Here is a 21,806-nt window from a genome sequence, read left to right as displayed (position 1 = left end):
ACTAGTCCCTTAGCCACACTGGCAATCCCTGGTTTACTCCTATTGTCTTGGCCTGATGATGAATACTTCTTTAATTAAGACAATAAATTATGTGGTCACTTTATATGGGTGGCATTAGTTCCTAAGGAAGAAAGGGAAACATTTTAGTCATGTGACTTGGTATAATAAATTGTTTATTGTTTTCATTATAGTGAGTTCAATCACTCTTTTTTTTTTTTTTAAAGTAAGCTCTAGGCTTGAACTTAAGACCCTGAGATCAGGAGTTGCATGCCCTATTGACTGAGCCAGCCAGGTGCCCCCACTCTTAAATCTTTTAGAAATTCCTAAATTCAAGATTTTTTAAAAAATATACAGATAGCTAGACTGAGTGGACCTTATAGAATCAACATTCTGGTGCCAGAGTGAATGACATTAGCAGAACAATGCTCTGTTAATGAGTGCTGACCCACCCTACAGAATTGTCTTAACAGGATTAATTTATATCTGAGTGTGATCATAACCTAATAGTACAATTTAAAAATTCATCTGTTGGGCACCTGGGTGGCTCAGCCAGTGAAGCATCTGCCTTCAGCTCAGGTCATGATCCCAGGGTCCTGGGATCGAGCCCTGCATCAAGGGCTCCCTGCTCAGTGGGGAGTTTGCTTCTCCCTCCCCCTTTGCCCCTCCCCCTGCTTGCGTGCTCTCTCAAATAAGTAAAAAAAAAATCTTTAAAAAAATAAATAAAAATTCATCTGTTATAAACTCTTTATGAAGTATATTTAAAATAATTTAATAATGTTTAGAAAGTTAAAATGTGATGATGGGTCAGCACCCATGGCATCATTCCTCTGCTCAGAAACATTTTATAGCTTCTCACTGCCTATGAGCTTAATTATAAATGCCTCAGCTTGGGATCAAAGGCTCTGTGGGTATAGCCCAAGTTAACTGTTTTTATCTCAAACTTCCACTATATCTTTTTACCTCAAAGAAACACATGATTTGTTCTTGTTATTCTTTTTACCTCAACATTTCCTGATTTTGTTTGGAGAGGGGCAATATGAATAGCTAAAAACACCCCCCCCTTCCTAGACTGCCTGTAGCCTGGGTGGCAATTTGCAAAGCTCTGGCCAATGAGTTGTAACAGAATTCTACAGAGGAGTATCTGGAAAGTTCCTTTTCTCCTTCCTTCAATCCCTTCTTCCTGCTGGATTGCAGACTGGTACTTGGAACTGCAACCACTGTCTTGTGATCATGAGGCAACAAGTATGAGGGAAAGTCTCAAAAGTTACAGAAATGTGACCTTGACATTCTAGAACCACTGAATTGATATCAGCGGCTGTTTACCTTTGGGATTTCTTGTTATATTTGAAATATAAAGCCTTATTTATCAAAGGTTCTATCAATTAAGTTTCCTTTTGTATGCACCTGAATTATGTCCTACCTGATACATCTTCTCTCCAGGTTTCTAGATTGATCACGTTACCTTTCCTTTCAAATTTCTCATTTGCTTTCAAACAGACATAGCATCTCTGTCTACTATGAGCCCTATAGCATTCTGTGCTTGTGTTTACGCTTAAAATATTTTGTCTTGAATTGATTTTTGCATATTTGCTTAATCTCTTCTACTACTGTGTTCACTTTTCTGGTGCAAGAATAGTGTCTTACTTATTTGCTTTATACACAGCACGCTTCTAAATATTTTTCTGAACTGATTTAGACTAAATATATTACACTACAGTACTCATGTTTACAAATAATTCTATATGATATGAATGATGTAAAGCTTGTGCTGCCCTACAGATATCTCTCACAGTGTAGAACCAAGCATCATTATATGTGACTGCTAGCTGAATTAAAAATACTTCTTTCTGCTGTTTCCTTCTAGAACACGTATATAAGTCTGAAGTCTTATTCTAGCCCTGTCTCCAATTGCTCTAGGGTACAAAGCCAAATTCAAAACAGAATACAACACCCAAAACTAAACATGCGAGTTTGAATTTTTATAGAAATACAAGTCACTAAGCTGGTTAATTCTAAGTGTTAGTATTGAGCCAGGATGCACTGACATCTACAGGTTCCATCACGAAAACTTAACCACAGGTTAATAAAGGTATGCTCACGCTGTGCATTTTTTGATACATCAGTTAATCAATACCTCACAAATATTCAATTTGCGAAGGTTTGAGCTTCTCAGGATAAACCAATATATTTTAATTGCGTACTTACAATCCCTAACAAAGAGGGATTCATTCAGTCCAACATTAACACTTTGCATTTAATGAAATAAGTCTACCATAGAGTTTTTTCCTGAACAATTTTGTTACTAAACTCTGTAAAGGTTTTTATAAGACAGTTTACTATGCAGTGTATGGAAGAGTACTTTAGGGGAGCCTTCATTTAAAACTCAAGGGCAGTGGATTTAAATATTTTTTAGTTGTCCAACCCTTACTTCAAATAAAATATATGAAAAAGAGTTGAACCTGGGGTGAGTATACTCAACTTAAGTCTGTCCCTTGCCCTTTGCTTCCCTCTCACCCACAATCCAAATCAGCAACTCCAGAGGCATCTCTTAGTACCACAAGGGCCATAGCATTTTGAAAACCAATGCTATAGGGAATACGCATTTTAAAAACCTAAGATGCAAATATAAAATATTTTCATAAATACCATTTTGGCAAAAAAGGATTCTTGCCAGTTTCAAAACATAATATACCTAACTCAGTGCCTTCTGAAGAATAGGGAACCAAAAAATGCTAAATTTTGTTAATGATGTTGTAAGGATAAAAAGTACCTTGGAGACTTCTTGTTTCTGGTCTTGAATAAAAGGAGCTTGGAAGTCATCAGTCTTACCCCCCCAAACAAGAAAAAAAGCTGAATAAACGGAACCTATTGGAGCAGTGAGGTCACAGGGCAAGCCGTTGCCCAGAAAACTGTAGAAATGATAGGCAGATACAGAGAATCACAACTTATTAGAGCAGAAGCCTGAGAACAAAAATCTCCACAGGAACCAGTACTAGAGGAAAACAAACAAACTAAACTGTAAATGACAAATTGCTAGAAGCTCAGTGTGAACAAGTTCTAAGATTACAAAAATCCAAGGGGTGCCAAATTTTAGGTATAGAAAGCCTCAATATCATCAAGGTTTCAGTTCTTTGAACTTGAAGTAAAGATTCAATGCAATCCCAATAAAAATCTCAGCAAGTTATTTATGGATATTGACCAAATGATAAAAAGTTTATATGGTAAGGCAAAAGATCTAGAATAGTCAACACAATATTGAAGAAGAACAAAGTTGGAGGAATGACACTACTTATTATGGGCTGAACTGTATTCCCCCCTAATTCATATGTTGAAGATCTAACCCCCATCTAAACTCCTAATACCTCAAAATGTAATCACATTTGGAGATAAGGTTTTTAAAGAGGTAACTAAGTTAAAATGAGTCCTTTAGGGTGAGCCCTAATCCATTATGACCGGCACCCTTATAAAAAGAAGAAATTTAGGGGCACCTGGGTGGCTCAGTTAGTTAAGCGACTGCCTTCGGCTCAGGTCATGATCCTGGAGTCCCGGAATCAAGTCCCGTACCAGGCTCCCCAATCAGCGCGGAGTCTGCTTCTCCCTGTGACCTTCTTCCCTTCTCATTTTCTCTCTCTTTCTCTCTCTCAAATAAATAAATAAAAATCTTAAAAAAAAAAGAACAAATTTGGACACAGACATACACAGAAGGAAGACCATGTAATGACACAGGGAGAAGACTGGCAAACTATAAGCTGAGGAGAGAGGCCTGAGAAGAAACTATCTCTGTTGACACCTTGATCTTGGATTTCTGGCCTCCAGAACTGTGAGAAAATAAAATTTCTGTTGTTTAAGCCACCCAGTCTCTGGTATTTGTTAGGCAACTCTAGCAAACTACCTTATTTCAAGACTTACTCTATAGGTACACTAATCAAGACAGTGTGGTATTGATGAAACAAAAGACCAGTAGATAAATAGAACAGTATACAGAGCCTAGAAATAGACCCACACAAATGTAGTCAACTGATCTTTGACAGAGGGGCAAAGGCAATTCAATGGAGAAAGGATAGTCTTTTCAACAAATAGTACTTAAACAAATGGACATCCACAAGCAAAAGAATGAATCTAGACACAGACCTTACATCTTTCACAAAAAGTAACTCAAAGTGAATAAAAGACCTAAAATGCAAAGCTATAAAACCCTGGAAGATAATATAGGACTGCCTTTGGCTCAGGTCATGATCCTGGAGTCCCGGGATCGAGTCCTGCATCGGGGTCCCTGCTCGGCGAGGAGTCTTCTCCTCTGACCCTCCCCCCTCTCATGTGCTCTCTCTCTCTCTCATTCTCTCTCTCAAATAAATAAATAAAATCTTTAAAAAAATATAGGAGAAAATTTAGGTCATCTTGGGTTTGACAATGACTTATTATACATAACATCAAAAGCATGACCCTGAAAGAAAAAAATGGTAAATTGGATTTCATTAAAATTAAATATTTCTGTTCTGTGAAAGATACTGTTAAGAGAATGCAGACAAGCTACAGACTGGGAGAAAATCTTTGCAAAACACCTATCTGATGAAGGACTGGTATCAAAAATTTAGAAAACACTCCTAAAATTCAACAATAAGAAAACTTACACTCTAATTAAAAGCAAAAGATCTGAAAAGTCACCTCACCAAAGAAGACATACAGATAGCAAATAAACATATAAAAAGATGCTCAACATTACATGTTATCAGCGTACTACAAATTAAAATGAGATACTACTACACACCTACTAGAATGGCTCAAATCCAAAACACTGACAACCAAATGCTGGTGAGGATGTTGAGCAACAGAAACCTTCATTCATTGCTGGTGGAAATGCAAAATGGTATGGCCACTTTGGAAGGCAGTTGGGCAATTTCTTACAAAACTAAACATTTTTTTTCCATAAAACCCAGCATTTGTACTCCTTGGAATTTACACAAATGAGTTGAAAACTTACATCCACACAAAAACCTGCACACAAATTTTTATAGCGGCTTTATTCAAAACTGCTAAAACTTGGAAGCAATCAAAATATCCTTCAATAGGTCTGAATGGATAAACAAACAGTGGTACAGCCATATGATGGAATATTATTTAGTGATAAAAAGAAACAAGCTATCAAGTCACAAAAAGACATGGAGGAAACTTAAATGAATGCTGCTAAGTGAAAGAAGCCAATCCCACAGGTTATGTACTATGATTTCTACTATCTGATGTTCTGGAAAAGGCAAAACTATGGAGACAGTAAAAAGATCAGTGGTTGCCAGAGATTTGGGGGAAAGAGGAGATGAATAGGTGGAGGACAGGTATTTTTAGAATAGTCTGACTACTCTGTATACCATTTGATGGCACATGTCATTATATATTTGTCACCCTCATAGAACGTCCACCGCAAAGAGTGAATCTTAATGTAAACTATGGACTTCAATTAATATTGTGTCAATACTGGCTCATCAATTGTAACAAATGTACACATTAAAGCAAGGTGTTACTAACAGGGGAAACTGAGGGTGGAGTGCAGGGTGGCATGGGTGTCACTCTGTACTTTCCTCTCAAATTTTCTGTAAACCTAAACCTTCTCCAAAAACAGTCCATTAATTTTTTAAAAGGTGTCTTGCATTGGTTTTGGGTATTCCATTCCATTCTTGTTTGTTTCTTAAAAAATAAATACCAATAAACTAACGATCTATTTTTGCAGATTATAATGGAAGTAGACATTTTTAGGAAAACTAATCCACTGTAAGAAAAAGGGAGTATATTCTAAATTTTAATGTGCTACTTAATATAAAGCAGAGATCTTAAAACTGCAAAATGCATGCCCTTTACAAAGACTTTGTAATGGGTATGGGGGTATGGATAGTTTTAAAGGAATTCAATTTTGAGATCTTCAATTTTCATAGTTATTCTCTCCTAAAGTTGACCTACTTGAAAGTGTACCTATAGTCTGCAGGTTCTCCTTTTCCACTTGATTGAACTTGGCAGAGAGAAGGCAGAGCTTTCACTCAACCTGAATCTTGGTGTGGGGCGTTGCTCCCAAGGAAGAGTCCTATGACTGCAGAACAACACCAAACTAATGGGGGCTTACACCTTGTTTCATAATTAGCAGGGAACAAACACATGGCAATGAAAGTGAGAAGACTATCCTAGAAACATGTTTATTGGAATTAAAAAATGAAGTCAGACTTTCTTCTCATTGATTTGACAATGATTGCCAATTATGCTATATTATGAACTTTTTCCATAAATTAAGCTAAATCCTTATTTCATGGTTTTGATAAAAATATATTTAAAGCATCCATCTCATAGATCAGAAATGATGTCCTTTGTCACTATTTACACTTACAATGAAAAATATGTCAACTTAAAAATGTGTGTGTACATGGTTTTAAAAAATTATTTTAGAGAATACTTAAACAAAAAACATGAACAATATGATCCCTACCATGCCACTTAATATTACCTCACTTTTTATACCTCTTTGTTCTTGAGCAAATTCATGTTACTCAATGCCCCACTCAATTTCAGTCTCCTGCATTCTCTCCAAGTCTTCTTCAAGAAAATACCAGATACTATGAATACCCTCTCCCTTCAATCTGAAAGCAATATTTCTATCACTTGAAATTATAAAGCTGTAAAGCCAGTATTTATCTCTAAATATATAGTTACTTAAAAAGAAGGGATGGAAAAAACAAAGGGATGGCATTAAGCAAGTCAGTAGCCAGTTAATTTCACAGTTGATAACAGCAGAATTCTTTTAGTCACTCTTGTTTAGTAAATATAAATAAAAAAATTGATGTTGCATAAAACTAAAGGTGGCTATAATTCAAAAGTTATAAAGAGAGTTGGCCTTTGGAGTCTGTTATGGGTTGAAATGCAGCTCAGCCATTCACTTGAAATGTGACCCTGGGCAAGTGACTTAACCTTTCCAAGCCCCATCATCTGACTCTGAGGACTAGTGGGGATTAAATGGCACAATACAGGTAATGTGCTTGGGGTATTGTCTGCCACTATTCTGTACTCAGTAAATGACAGCAATAAGTGATCTCATTATTGTTATTACTAATACTAGCTCCCAAATTCATTCATGCTTGTACATAACTTAAATAGGGAAGGGGAGGAAAATGAGATAGTCTGAGGTAAACTGAGACAAACATCAATTTAAAAGTGTTTTTTGAGCACTTTATCATGTGACTGTTCTAAACAGAACAGAGAAAAATCCTTATTCTTGTGAAGCTCACATCCTAGAGAAGAAGATGGAAAATGAACATAATAAATGGGGAAATGATACAACATATTAGAAGGTGGTAAGTGCTATGGAAAATCGAGAGCAGATCAAGAGTAACTAGGAACAGCAGAATGGGGGTAAACTGCTACTTTGAAATGGATGGTCAGGAAAAGCTTCATTAAGAAGGTGATATTTCAACAAATATTTGATGGAGAGGAAGTTAGCTATGAAAAGATCTGAGAGAGGAACATTTCAAACAAAGGGAACAGGCAGCAAAAGCCCTAAGGCGTGGCATGGTGAAGGTGCAGCAAGGAGGAATAGCAAGGAATACCAAGTGTAGCTGAATCAGAGCAAATGTAGGGAGAGGAATAAAGCTTGAAATCAGAGAATTAGGTGGCCAGTTGGCACGGGGTCTTGGTGGCCACCAAAGGACTGCTGAGTGAGATGAAGATTTGATGGAGAGTTTTGAGCAGAGAAATGACATGATGTCTTTTTTAAAATTTTTGTTTATTTATTTGACAGAGAGAGACACACAGAGAGAGGGAACACAAGCAGGGGGAGTGGGAGAGGGAGAAACAGGCCTCCCGCGGAGCAAGGAGACGACATGGGACTCGAGCCCAGGACCCTGGGTTCATGACCTGAGCCGAAGGCAGACGTTTAATGACTGAGCCACCCAGGTACCCCAGACTTGATGTGTCTTCTTTTTTTTTTTTTAAAGATTTTATTTATTTATTTGACAGAAAAGACACAGCGAGAGTGGGAACACAAGCAGGGGGAGTGGGAGAGGGAGAAGCAGGCTTCCTGCGGAGCAGGGAGCTCGATGCGGGGCTCGATCCCAGGACCCTGGGATTGTGACCTGAGCTGAAGGCAGACGCTTAATGACTGAGCCACCCAGCGCCCCCCAGACATGATATGTCTTATGTTTTAAACGAATGATCCTTCTGGCTGCTGCAGGAGAACAAATTGAAGGAGATCAGGGTTAGAAGCAGGAATCTAGGTAGGAGGCTACTACAATAATCTAGGCAACACATGATGATGGCTTGCACTGAATGGTAGCCTTGGTGGTAGAGAAAACTTGTTTCATTATGAATATATTTTAAAGGCAGAGTCAGTAGGATTTTCTGTCAGCTTGGATGCTGAGTAAACAGTGATTGTTTTAAGGAGGAGAACACAATCTTACTGTAAACACCTGAAAAAGATTATATGAATACAGTGTTTTCAGAGAGGTGAGACTTCCACAGCTTCCACCGTATAAGTACCCAAGAGGTCTGAAACTAATATGATATTGGATTTCAATGATACTTGAATTTTCGAAAAAGTACGTTAAGAGGAGATGTGAGAACAGAAACCATGTGTAGTGTTTGCATTTCCCACAGGGCCTACCTCATAACTTTAACATTGTATGTGCTTAATAAATACACACATTTTAAAAAAAAGTTTACATGTAGTAATTGCTCTATCACAGTTCCTTCTCAAAACTCCTGGGGGCAAGAACTCTATCCATTCAATCTGTCACAATCTCTTTCCTCTCCTGCTCTCACTCTTCATTTCTATTTGACAGTGATGATTTTTCCTGCTTGCAGAGAATTTATGTGCTAAGGAAATCAGATGGATACATAACTACCTTTTCTGTGGGATTAGTAATAAAAAGAGGAAAGAGGAAAAAGAGGGTCACGGCAATTACCATGCATTTAGCTTCAGTAATTTCCAAAGCTTCTTTACTGCCACCACATCATGTACAAATACACCTAGCATACTCTACAATCCCAGGTACTTTTTTTTTTTAACTAGGTACCAGAAACCTGAATTAATGAAGACATTGTTACTGATGTTATATATATATATATATAGGTAATGTTCAGCTTTGTTTTGGTAATAGGGACAGAATGTAAATTCAGCTCATAAATGTAAAACCAAATTGTTTCAGAATTCCTGTTCCTGAATAAAACATGTTTAATTTCGTGTCTTTGGGTTTGAGAGAAAAACCATGCCCTGGCATTTTTCAAACAGGTCTTATGTGAAGACCTCAATGCTATAGGGAAGAATGTTTTAGCTCCATTTACTTCCAATCCTAAAATGCATAAATCGCAAAATGAAGAAAAATGGTTGATAGGTCAAGCTAAAAAGGTAACTCATATTAACAGTCCTATAAATGAGACTTTCCATATCAAGTGCTTTGGCATAGCTTTTTAAATATACTCATAATACAGACTTCTATTCAAATTAGATAGAAATACATGTTTCCCCATATTCTATCTTTTATTAAAGAAAATGTGTCAACCAAAGACATGGTGATGACTGGTAGCATCACACTTAGTTTTATTATTAAAATGCCAAGAGCATGCAAGCAATTTAACACACCAACTAGAGGCAATTTTTTCCCTTATTTAGTAAGTGAAGAATGTGTCTTCAATGCTCTGGTGTGAATCCTTTATTAAATAAAATGTTCTACAATCTTTAAGATGTTCTAAAGGGTTACTAAATAGTATTCTATTAAATAAATTTTTCAAGAGGTTCTACACGAGAGGTGCCTGGGTGGCTCAGTCGGTTAAGTGCCTACCTTTGGCTCAGGTCATGATCCCAGGGTCCCAGGATTGAGCACTGTTCAGTGGGGAGTGTGCTTCTCCCTCTCCCTCTGCCCCTCCATCCTACTCATGCTCTGTCTCTGTCTCTCTTTCTCTCAAATAAATAAATAAAATCTTAAAAAAGAAGAAAGAGGTTCTGTACGGATCTTGTTTCACTGTTCGCTTACATTAAAAAAACACTATTAGTGACTTTACTTTCTCCAGTGCAGTAAACAGACTGATGAACTGCTAACAGTATATCCACGCTGGATACCTCCAAATGTCACACTTTGGTTTGTTTTTATGGTCATGTACTACATCCCTTAGGTCAAAGATATCTTAAATAATAAGTTGTAGCCTAAGAGCATCAAGAACTCCTCCAGTTCCATTAAATGAAGTAACAGTGAGCTACTTAATACATAATCAAAAGAATCAAGAAGTAAGAATAGCACATTATATTGTGTACTAGGAATTCCAAACATATTTGGTGTGTTTAAAGAAATATTTTTAGGTATTTTCTTTTATATAATTCATATCTATACCTAGAAAAGCTTGATCATTAAAGTAGTATAGTTTGTTATGATAACTGATAATGGGGGGGGCGCCTGGGTGGCTCAGTCATTAAGCATCTGCCTTCAGCTCAGGTCATGATCCCAGGGTCTTGGGATCGAGCCCCGCATCGGGCTCCCTGCTCAGCCTGCTTCTCCCTCTCCCACTCCCCCTGCTTGTGTTCCCTCTCTCACTGCGTCTCTCTGTCAAATAAATAAAATCTTAAAAACAAAAACAAATTGATAATGGGATGAGAGTTTATGCATCAAAACCATGCCTTATCAAAAACGACTGCCCATATCATGATAGTTTTATTAATTCCTGGTTTTTAGTCTTCCACCCTTAACAGAATATCATCAGTTCATATGGAAGCCATTTGAGAACATGTTATTAGAATTGTATAGTAAATGAACTGTGCATGTAATGGCTGATTGAATTATTACTTCTAATTCACAGATGCTCAATAAAGTCATTTCTGAGGAGTTTTATGCAGATTTACATAGTAACAGAATAAACACTACTTATAACAGATGCCTTTATAACAAAATCCCCTTACAACAAAAGACTTCAAAGTCCCAAATGATGGCTTATATATTTTTGAAAGTAATAACTGATGCAATTTCAATGTAACAAAACAACTTGTATAGTCCCTTAGAAACTTCTGCAACAGAGAAGCCCTTTATTGACTCACATAATAACAATGAGTATAGGGTACACTCACGTTGGCTCCATCACCATTAACTACTTAAAACTGGGTCCAGTTGAGTAGGCTGGTGAAGGCTATGGAGTGATCTACAGAGGTATCTAGAGGTCGTCCTATCTGTATCAGAATTTTGGGTTGAAGAGTACCCTACTTAGTCATCAGCCTCATCCCTGCCACCCTACCCCCACTCCCCTCACCCACCTTCTATACCCCCACCAGAAAAACAAAAATAAATACTAAGCAGCTGAGAGACAGTCCCTGCTTAAAACACAGTTCTTGGAATGAAAGAATGGTCAAATTGTAGCAGACCTAGAACTAAACGACCTGTATTAGCAGCCTGAAGCCAAAACTTAGGTCACATGACTACTTCAGAGGTTCACAGAACTTTGTATGCAGCAGAGTCAGGGGAAGAGAAGTGCTTTTCACAGTAAGTCTTGTTGCTTTCTACCCTTCGATGCTGCAACCATTTTTCACTGGGGAGCTCAATGTGCCATTAGAAAGGCTGTTATGAGGATATGTGTTTTGGGGTATCGTGGTTGAGTTATCTGCATCTGAACATGCATATGTGTCAGTGAAGGTTATTAGGGGCTAGGCTAGGCATTTGTTATGTGCCTTTTAGTCTAACTGGAATAAGGGGGGGGGGATATCTTGTTTATAAGGACATAAAATCTTATATCTCAATTTAGTGAGCTATTGTCTAAAATGTATTAAAACTATGAAATCATGTATAATGTATAATCCTTACTTTTAATGACTGATAATGTGTGCTATTTTCTTTCAGTGGTTTAAGTAATATGAAATGAATAATTGCATACTTCCCACTGTATATCTTAAATACTTTCCAATGGCACAAGGCTAAATTATTTCTGTTCTCAATCTTGCATGTTAGATGAGCTACGAAATTCACCTTTTAAGTTCTGTTTGCTAGTGTAAAGACACTAAAAAATTATTTATTATTATTTTATGAAAAGCTTCTAAGTGGATAGTTATGATTCCATGTGTGTGTGAGTAAAGAAACCATTTAACTAACTTTTATGGTTTTATTTTGAAGATTAGGCTGATCTATAAGGAAACAAAGGTCCTTTACTTTCTATCTGAAATCTTTAATTATAAGCATCATACATTGGAAAGGCATCCTAAATTAGGTATTATCTTAGCCTTACCTTTATTTACTTTTACATAATTATCCTGATGAAAGACATAATCATGGCATTATATGAAATTACTAACCCATTTTTAAAAATTTTTCTTAAGTGATAAACACATTACATATGGATTAAGGCAATAAATCTCCAACTAAAATAGCTAGGATTTAATTGAATAGTGGAAACTAGAATTCCTATTTCTTGGTTAAAAAAAAAAAACAAACCACCTCATGAAAAAGAGTATTTGGGAGGAAATACTTTATGAATAAATTTTAAGATATAATTACAACTTTATAATTATATAAAAGTTTATTTTAATGCCCAATTTTGATAAGAAAAACTGAGAAACATGTCTTTTAACACCATGGAAAAAGCAAAAGGCTCTCTTTGCTTGAATTTTTCATTTTGTATTATTGTGGTGTGTCATGGAGACAGAATCACAATGTGACATTTTTATCCTCATCTTCGATGTCTGCAGCATAAAATTATTACTCCTAGAGCAGTGAGAAGGAGTCTATTTAGAAAACAATGAGGCTTATTATATAATAATTGGAAGGAGAAATCAGCTTCCCTAAGTAGCAGAGTGGCTCCCAATCCTCTAAAGGAATGGTAAAAGAAGATGGCCAGGACATAACACTTCCAAACTTAATTTTAAACAATGATCCAAATTATCATAAAATAATTAATCATGTTTCACTCAAGTGATAATAGATATAAATGTCAATTGACTAGGAACAATGAATATGTAGGCCCATGGGATATTACTATCCAATGTTATCAAGATGTTATCAACTTGGCACCTCCCCTCTATTTCAAGGGTATATTTTAAATGCTCAGTTGGTTTGGTTTTAATTAGTCATCCTGATGGGTATTCATACCCAATTTTTACCATATGTCTTAGAGGCAAGAGGACGAGATGATACAGACAAGCTAAAAAAAAAGCATTTAAATTTGAATTAAAATTGATAGTGTTTTAATGCACTAAAAAACAAAGTTTCTCGTTATAAAGGAGAGTTTTACATAAGCCAAAGATTTAGAAGGAAGTCAATATAATGGTAGGGAAGGGTCACTGGACTGGAGAAGGAGCTAGCAAAATCTTCACCAAGAAAGATCAAGTTACGTATCAAAGTGTTTTTTTGTTAAGTTTAGGTTGATATGGAGAAGTATTCCAATCTTAAAGATAAAAAAAAGTTCGTTAATTAGAGAAAATTAAAACAGGCTGGTATGGCTACTATGCCAGGAGCTGCATTTGGGCTTTGAGAATTGATTACTTAATGCTCTTCCTCAAAGAACAGACAACTCAGATCCACATGGAGAGTTAAAGATGTAGTCAGGGTACAACATTGTACCTATAGTCAACAATAGCATATTGTACAATTAAAAAACTGGTTAAGGGGGTAGATCTCATGTTAAGTGTTCTTTTTTTTTAAAGATTTTATTTATTTATTTGTTTGTTTATTTATTTATGAGAGCGTGTGTGCATGCGAGAGAGAGAGAGAGAAAGAGAGAGAGAGGAGAGGAGCAGAGGGAGAGGGAGAAAGAATGCGAAGCAAACGCAGCGCTGAGCACAGAGTCCAACATGGGGCTTGATCTCAGAACCCTGAGATCATGACCTGAGCTGAAATCAAAAGTTGGACGCTCAACTGACTGAGCCACCCAGGTGCTCCTCATGTTAAGTGTTCTTATGACAATTAAAAAAGAGAGATGTAGTCAGATATTTAGCAGATATATGTAGCAGATATATCATTATATTTAGCAGATGTAATATTTTCCACATATTATTAGTTTTTCATTCAACAAATACTTACTAAACACCTACTGTGTGCTACATACTGTGTTAGGTGCTATGGATGCATTAGTAAACAAGAACATGATCCAATTTCTGCCATCGGTTTATGGTACGGTAGACAGAAACATCAAGGAAACAAAAAATTAAAATAATGTTTGTAAGTGTGAAAATAGAGGTAATGAGTACAGAGGTAGGCTACCTGACCTGGTTTTGAAGAATCAGGGCAGACATTTTAGAAGAAGTAACATCTAACTAAAGGAAGAATAAGACTGATCTGGCAAGAATGCTTGGAAGAAAAGGGAGAATATTTTTGGCATTTACAAAAGACCTGGAAGTGATAAAATGGGCCACTGTGGGGATTGCAGGTACAAGAGTCAGACTTCAACTTGGAGTTCAGGCAAGAGATTAGCTAGAGAGGTTGCCAGAGGCGAGCACTGGACTAGATTAAAAATTTACCTAAAAGTACCTCTATAAATATTTATTGAATGAATTAATAAAAATCTACAGTTAATCTGGCTCTCACATAATTAGTCCTCGAAACTTCAATTGACTCAGCATGTACATTATATCGAAATAACAAACATTTTATCCTAGGTCAAGATATTAAAAAATCTGACAGAATTTCTCACACTTCTATGGGACTCACACACACACACACACACACACACACACACACACACACACACACACACGGCACCAAAGTAAATCGCATCCCAACTTTTAAAGCAAAGATGAGGGAATTATTTTAGTGGGAAGGAACTATTCCTTCTTGATACAAACAAACGACTTGAGTGTTGCCAATTAATTAAAAATAGTCTGAGGGCACAATAATTTTGTCTTATGTGATGGTGTTAAGGCTTTTCTCAGGATAATTTTATATAACATTTACTAAGAGGAATGGGCATTTTACTTTCTTTTCTTGTCATATTTTTTATAAGATTCATGGTGTACCATGCTTAGGCATATAAGTATATTTTTTAAAAATGTTGAAAAAAAGGTTATATTAAAACCCAAAACAAAAAGCATAATTATTTAAGTATTATGCAAAACATCATTTTAATCTGCTTGTTTTCTAAATTTAAAATAAACATTCTGCTTTCCAAATGAACCAATTACTTTTTCAGATCATAACTATTCAGTAATTACCATTTTTAAATTTTTTAATATTTATTGCAAAGCAATGTAGTATCAACTTTTCTGATTAGAAAATAGATGCTTGTGGGAAAAATGGAAGCAATTTTATTTTAAAAAATATGCAGATGCATCCTATAATAAAAAAGCACATTTAATGATCATATAATTAGATGGGAGGAGTAACTGGGTATGATAAGATGAATGGATCACAGCTTTTACTGCCTAAGTTAAAATTTAGCACAAAATTAAGGCTGCCTACCATTAGAATTACTGTATAAGTTAGACTTTTTTCATTTTATTGCTTTGAAATAAAGTATATAGTTTATTAATTTACATTGATAGTACTCCCTTTTCTTCAGAAATACATGTCATAAAACATATTATGCAGCTCACTGGTAGAAATTATATAGTTGAAATTAAAAATGTGGAAATAGATAGTTTACTTTGACACTTTTTTCAGGATACTTATTTTAGGTGATGTTACTGAAATCTCATGTGACTCACTTGTAACCATTATATCAGTTGAAATAAAAATACTATAGAAAATAATAAAAGTTAAAGATTACATTTGTTAAAAATAATTTATATTGCATTAAAAATATGAGTGTTTCACTTACTGTACTGACTAAATAATTATGTGATACTAGAAAGTTAATTTACAAAAATATCCAAATAAAGTTGATGGTTATTTGACATCAGTTACTTTAGCAAGGCTCTGTGCAGAATGCATTAGTGATTATACTACTGTTTCATAAGATTATAGAAAAAATTGCCCTTATTAAAAGGAATCTTTCCAAGGGAGTAATAAACTTTAATTAAAACTAACGGACAGGAAAAACGTTCCATGCTCATGGATTGGAAGAACAAATATTGTGAAGATGTCAATGCTACCTAGAGCAAACTCCGCATTCAATGCAATCCCTATCAAAATACCATCAACTTCTTTCAAAGAAATGGAGCAAATAATCCCAAAATTTGTATGGAGCCAGAAAAGACCCTGAATAGCCAGAGGAATGTTGAAAAAGCAAAGCAAAGCTGGTGGCATCACAATTCCAGACTTCAAGCTCTATTACAAAGCTGTCATCATCAAGACAGTATGGTACTGGCACAAAAACAGACACATAGATCAATGGAACAGAATAGAGAGCCCAGAAATGGACCCTCAACTCTATGGTCAACTCATCTTCAACAAAGCAGGAAAGAATGTCCAATAGAAAAAAGATAGTCTCTTCAACAAATGGTGTCAGGAAAATTGGACAGCCACATGCAGAAGAATGAAACTGGACAATTTCCTTACACCACACACAAAAATAGACTCCAAATGGTTGAAAGACCTAAAGGTGAGACAGGAGTCCATCAAAATCCTACAGGAGAACACAGGCAGCAACCTCTTCGACCTCAGTCTCAGCAACTTCTTCCTAGAAACATCATCAAAGGCAAGGGAAGTGAGGGCAAAAATGAACTATTGGGACTTCATCAAGATAAAAAGCTTTTGCACAGCAAAAGAAACAGTCAACAAAATCAAAAGACAACCGACAGAATGGGAGAAGATATTTGCAAATGACATATCAGATGAAGGGCTAGTATCCAAAATCTATAAAGAACCTATTAAACTCAACACCCAAAGAACAAATGATCCAATCAAGAAATGGGCAGAAGACATCCAAATGGCCAACAGACACATGAAAAAGTGCTCAACATCTCTCGGCATCAGGGAAATCCAAATCAAAACCTCAGAAATATCACCTCACACCAGTGAGAATGGCTAAAATTAGCAGGTCAGGAAATGACAGATGTTGGTGGGGATGTTGAGAAAGGGGAACCTTCCTACACTGTTGGTGGGAATGCAAGCTGGTGCAGCTACTCTGGAAAACAGTATGGAGGTTCCTCAAAAAGTTGAAAATAGAGCTACCATACGATCCAGCAATTGCACTACTGGGTATTTACCCCAAAGATACAAATGTAGGGATCCGAAGGGGTATGTGCACCCCGATGTTTATAGCAGCAATGTCCACAGTAGCCAAACTATGGAAAGAGCCAAGATGTCCATCGACAGATGAATGGATAAAGAAGATGTGGTATATATGTACAATGGAATATTATGCAGCCATCAAAAGGAATGAAATCTTGCCATTTGCAATGACGTGGATGGAACTGGAGGGTATTATGCTGAGTGAAATAAGTCAATCAGAGAAAGACATGTATCATATGACCTCACTGATATGAGGAATTCTTAATCTCAGGAAACAAACTGAGGGTTGCTGGAGTGGTGGGGAGTGGGAGGGATGGGGTAGCTGGGTGATAGACATCGGGGAGGGTATGTGCTATGGTGAGCGGTGAATTGTGTAAGACTGTTGAATCACAGACCTGTACCTCTGAAACAAATAATACATTATATGTTAAAAAAAAAAAAAAGACGCTAGCAGGAGGGGAAGAATGAAGGGGGGGAATCGGAGGGGGAGACGAACCATGAGAGACTATGGACTCTGAAAAACAAACTGAGGGTTCTAGAGGGGAGGGGTGTGGGGGGATGGGTTAGCCTGGTGATGGGTGGAGCACTGGGTGTTATATGCAAACAATGAATCCTGGAACACTACATCAAAAACTAATGATGTAATGTATGGTGATTAACATAACATAATAATAAAAAAATAAATAAAACTAATGGACAATTAGGAATAAGTGATTCCTTTGATAAACTAACATGGGCCAAACTTTCCAGGCCATCTGAGTATCTTTAGATACTTTAGATAGATAGATAGAGTCACATTTCAACAATCCAGGACAGGTTAAAAAAGATACCATTTTATCACAACTTTTTTTTTTTTTTGAAGATTTTATTTATTTGAGAGAGAGAGAAAGCACATGAGAGGGGGGAGAGTCAGAGGGGGAAGCAGACTCCCCGCTGAGCAGGGAGCCTGATGCGGCGCTCGATCCCAGGACTCCAGGATCATGACCTGAGCTAAAGGCAGTCGCTTAACCAACTGAGCCACCCAGGCGCCCTTATCACAACTTCTATATGTGGTCTTTGAAAACCCATTTTAATATCCAAATGCCTTTGTTTAAATCATCTCAATCTTTTCTTTTACAATTTAAATCTCATAATCACTTGGTTCTCCATGTTTGTTGTTAAAACCAACCTTATGATTAAACCTCTATATACATTCTTGAAAATTATTTCAGATTTCTCTATCTCTAAGATATTAATAGTAAGTCCTTTAACATCTCCTTGTCCATTATCTCAAAATATTTGATAATTTCTGATTCCAAAGGAATCACAAAAAGAATACAAGGCAGTAAGTAAGTTTATTTTAAAGTCTATATATGGAATCTATATCAAAAAATTAAAATACTTCCTGCTACAGTGTTCAATTTATTATTTTTTTCAAATCGATTTTTTATCTTTAAAATAAATTTGAAACTTATTTTGAAAAATATTTTTATGTGGAAATGAAATAAGCCCTTCTTAAAAACATTTTTTGTAATATGAAAATTTACTGAGATGGTTCAAGAACTGGTAAATTCTGGTAGAAGTCAAAACACTAATAGAAAATCTTTGATTTTTGACAATTTTGGTATACAGATAAGAGAACATTTTAGAAAGCACAAATATTTTTTTTTAATGACCATGATTTTTAACTTCATGGTGAAGCTAACCTATAGGTAGTAGTTGTAATGGTGGAAAATGTTCACCAAACATTTTTGGGTAAAAAAAAATATTTGTAGTACAAAAGCAATCCTTATGAAAATTGGAAAGATTAGAGAGAGAAAGAGAAGTATCTCCCTTCTGCTACAGGCATAGTTTAAGACTTGTTTCACAAATAAAACAACCCTCCCTAGCATATGGAGTAGTTGCCATGTCCTCCCAGGGATGGTCTGTAGTTATGTTCACCTCAGGCTCATCAAGAAGAGGTGAACTGTCAAATATAATTTCAGTCATAGGGTGGTTAGGCTGAGACAGATTAGTGGTATGCAATCATGATAGATAGTTTATCCTAGTTCCAAAATGCCGCTTGGGAAATCTTGAACTCCAATGAACAGAGACTCAGTCATTATTAGTGTCAAAAAGGTATACAGAGACAAAATTTAGTTGGCAGCACGAAAGATGAAGCAAGGCGAAAAAGTGACCAATTGCACGTTCAAAATCGAAATTAAGAGGCATATTACGGTTTGGAAACACTTTAAATATCAGAAGAGTCATACATTATTAATTGTTCATTGATTAATATTTAAAACATGTTCCTCTAAAGTAATATATTTTTAGAAAGGCCATATAAATTACATGTATTTTCTTATTTCAAAATCTTTATTCTCACTGAGATACAGAATAAAGAGGCCCCTCTTAGATATAGGATTAAGACAGTAAGATACTTTAAAAAAAATTATGTAATTTTTACTCTCTTTCCTTCAGTTGAAAATTCCAAGAGACCAGACTTTTTAAAAGAAACATTGGTTTTGTGGAAATATAGTAACATTTAAGTGTGACATAATTTGATGACTTCCTTAGGAAGAAATCAGGATATAGTAAGGGTATAAACTTAGAATGTGGAAGAACTTAATCTAAAGAACCTTCCAAATATTTTCTAAACACTGGAGAATATACATTTATAAACTGTAAAATACATTATTCTATCAGCAAAAACAAACTTTGGTATCTTTAAATCAACCCCCCCCCAACCCAACTGAATTTCCACAAAAAGAGTGTCCTCAAGTGTCACTGCCTGAAGTGATATGCTCTGACAAATCTAACAGCTCTTTCTGTGTCATTCCTAATGCACTTGTCACTCAGTATTATCCATCCTCATTAATGACAATGGGAAAGTTTATCTTGGGAACACGTTTTAAATCATCTCCTCTTTACAATGGGACCATGAAATCTCTTACAAAACATGAGGCGGGAACTCCTCTGACAACAAAACCCCTTCCTGGCAGCTTTATTCTTAATTCCTGTTCAAGGAGTAATCTGTTTATTATAAAATCATACAGAACAATATATTAAACAGAATTTGAAACAAGAATAGCTAGTGTGATTTTCAAGCTTACAAGTATTTTTACAACATTTTTATTAGGCTGAAAACACTAAGTTGAGTCCTTTTTGTAGTGGTTTCATGCAATCTTCTTTTCTAGTCTACATTATAAACACCTTTGAGAAAGACTGGTTTTATCTAATTTTAAAACAATTTACAAAGGCCAAAGACATTAATCTTTATATAATTATTTAAAAAATAACAATAGGCACTAAATTAAGTAAAAGCAATTTTGAGTAAAACTGTCCTCATATGTTTAAATTTTCTAATTAAAATGGCAAAAGATTCCAACTCAAGTCTCATACAGCTTAAAAATACTTTGACTAGCTCCAAAATTACTTTTAATAATACACTTACATTTTAAGCTTTAATGTGGTCTTACTTCCCTGTGTAAGAAATTCCTACAGTTTAAAAAAATGAAGTGAAAAATAAGCAAGACTTCTCGATCCATACCGGCCACTTAAGCCTTCTGTTTTAATTTGGCTATCAATTACATCACTAGGTAGTGTGGATAATGAGCAGCTAATCTTTCTTTGGTATACTTCTCCTGATAAAATCAAAACTTGTTAGAAATATATCCTTATGCTTCTTATTATGCAGTCATCAAAAGTTTAATGCTACATTTTGATTAATTTACTTATGGTAAAATAATCTTAAATAGATTATAATAAAGTTGAAAAATCACATTTAGTGTTGCTTTTCTCACTTTTAGTCATCTGAAACTCATTTGTGAATTCAAACATGCTAAAAACAAAAATACTGATTTTTAATATTTAAATTCCATGGACCTGTAGTTCATGAAGGCTTTTTAACCTCAGAATTCAAGTCTATTACTTTTATATTTCTAATTAACACCTTATTTAAAAAAAAAGAAAAAAGTTCTTTTAAAGGATGTTCTAAAGATTATATGTGCTTCATGTTTAAGATTTTAAGTTAAATGTACAATAAATAGCATAAAATGGTTAATTTAATTCACAATGTTTTATAAAATACAAAATCTAAGGAAAATAAGACATACACATAAATTTTAATTGTTTCTTATATATTAGGTGTTTATTAGGAATCCAGGTATAGTATATAAAATAGCAATTAATGTATGGCTTCAGAAAGTATAGTTAGTACTAATGTAATAGGTGGAAAGTTGCTTTAGCATCTGAAATAATTTTCTAGCAACTGTAGTTGGTAGAGACTGAAATGGGGTGCCTCTAAGAAAGTGGGTTCCTCATGAAGACAGAGAGGCTGGGTGAGAAAATATGTGCAAAGTGGCTTTGAAGCACTTTAAGCTCCCTTCTGATTTTAGCACTTTAAGAAATCTAGGTATTTCCTCAAAGAGACACACCTGCATTATTAATTCAGAAAGTGCAAATTACATATCAAGTGATTATATGAATTTATTATTACTCAGAGCTTAATTTTAAGATGATCAGTCATATCCTCTAATTGACAATGCTTTCAATGAATTTTCTTTAAAGCATGTAGTCTTCTAAAGTAGCGGTTCTTATTTATAGCAAACTTTCTCTGTAAATGACCAGATAGTAAATATTTTTTGGCCCTGCGTGCCAAAGATATCAATTTAGTGATGTAGTGTGAAAGCAGCCATAGACAATTCATAAACAAATAGGTCTGGCTGTGTTCCAATCAAAGTT

General features: G+C 35.4%; 1 protein-coding gene and 1 long non-coding RNA gene across 5 annotated transcripts in view; one reads left to right on the top strand and one right to left on the bottom strand.

Annotated features, from left to right (window-relative positions):
- Nucleotides 1-21,806, bottom strand: part of ELP4 (elongator acetyltransferase complex subunit 4) — a 253,090-nt gene that overhangs the window by 95,607 nt on the left and 135,677 nt on the right. The window lies entirely within an intron of this gene.
- The window catches only part of LOC113914176, a 95,596-nt gene that overhangs the window by 72,053 nt on the left and 1,737 nt on the right, over nt 1-21,806 (top strand). The window lies entirely within an intron of this gene.

Source organism: Zalophus californianus, chromosome 11, assembly GCF_009762305.2.
Source record: "Zalophus californianus isolate mZalCal1 chromosome 11, mZalCal1.pri.v2, whole genome shotgun sequence".
NCBI lineage: Eukaryota > Metazoa > Chordata > Mammalia > Carnivora > Otariidae > Zalophus > Zalophus californianus.
The sequence above is the reverse complement of the archived record's forward strand: the minus strand, read 5'-3'. Positions and strand labels throughout refer to the sequence as shown.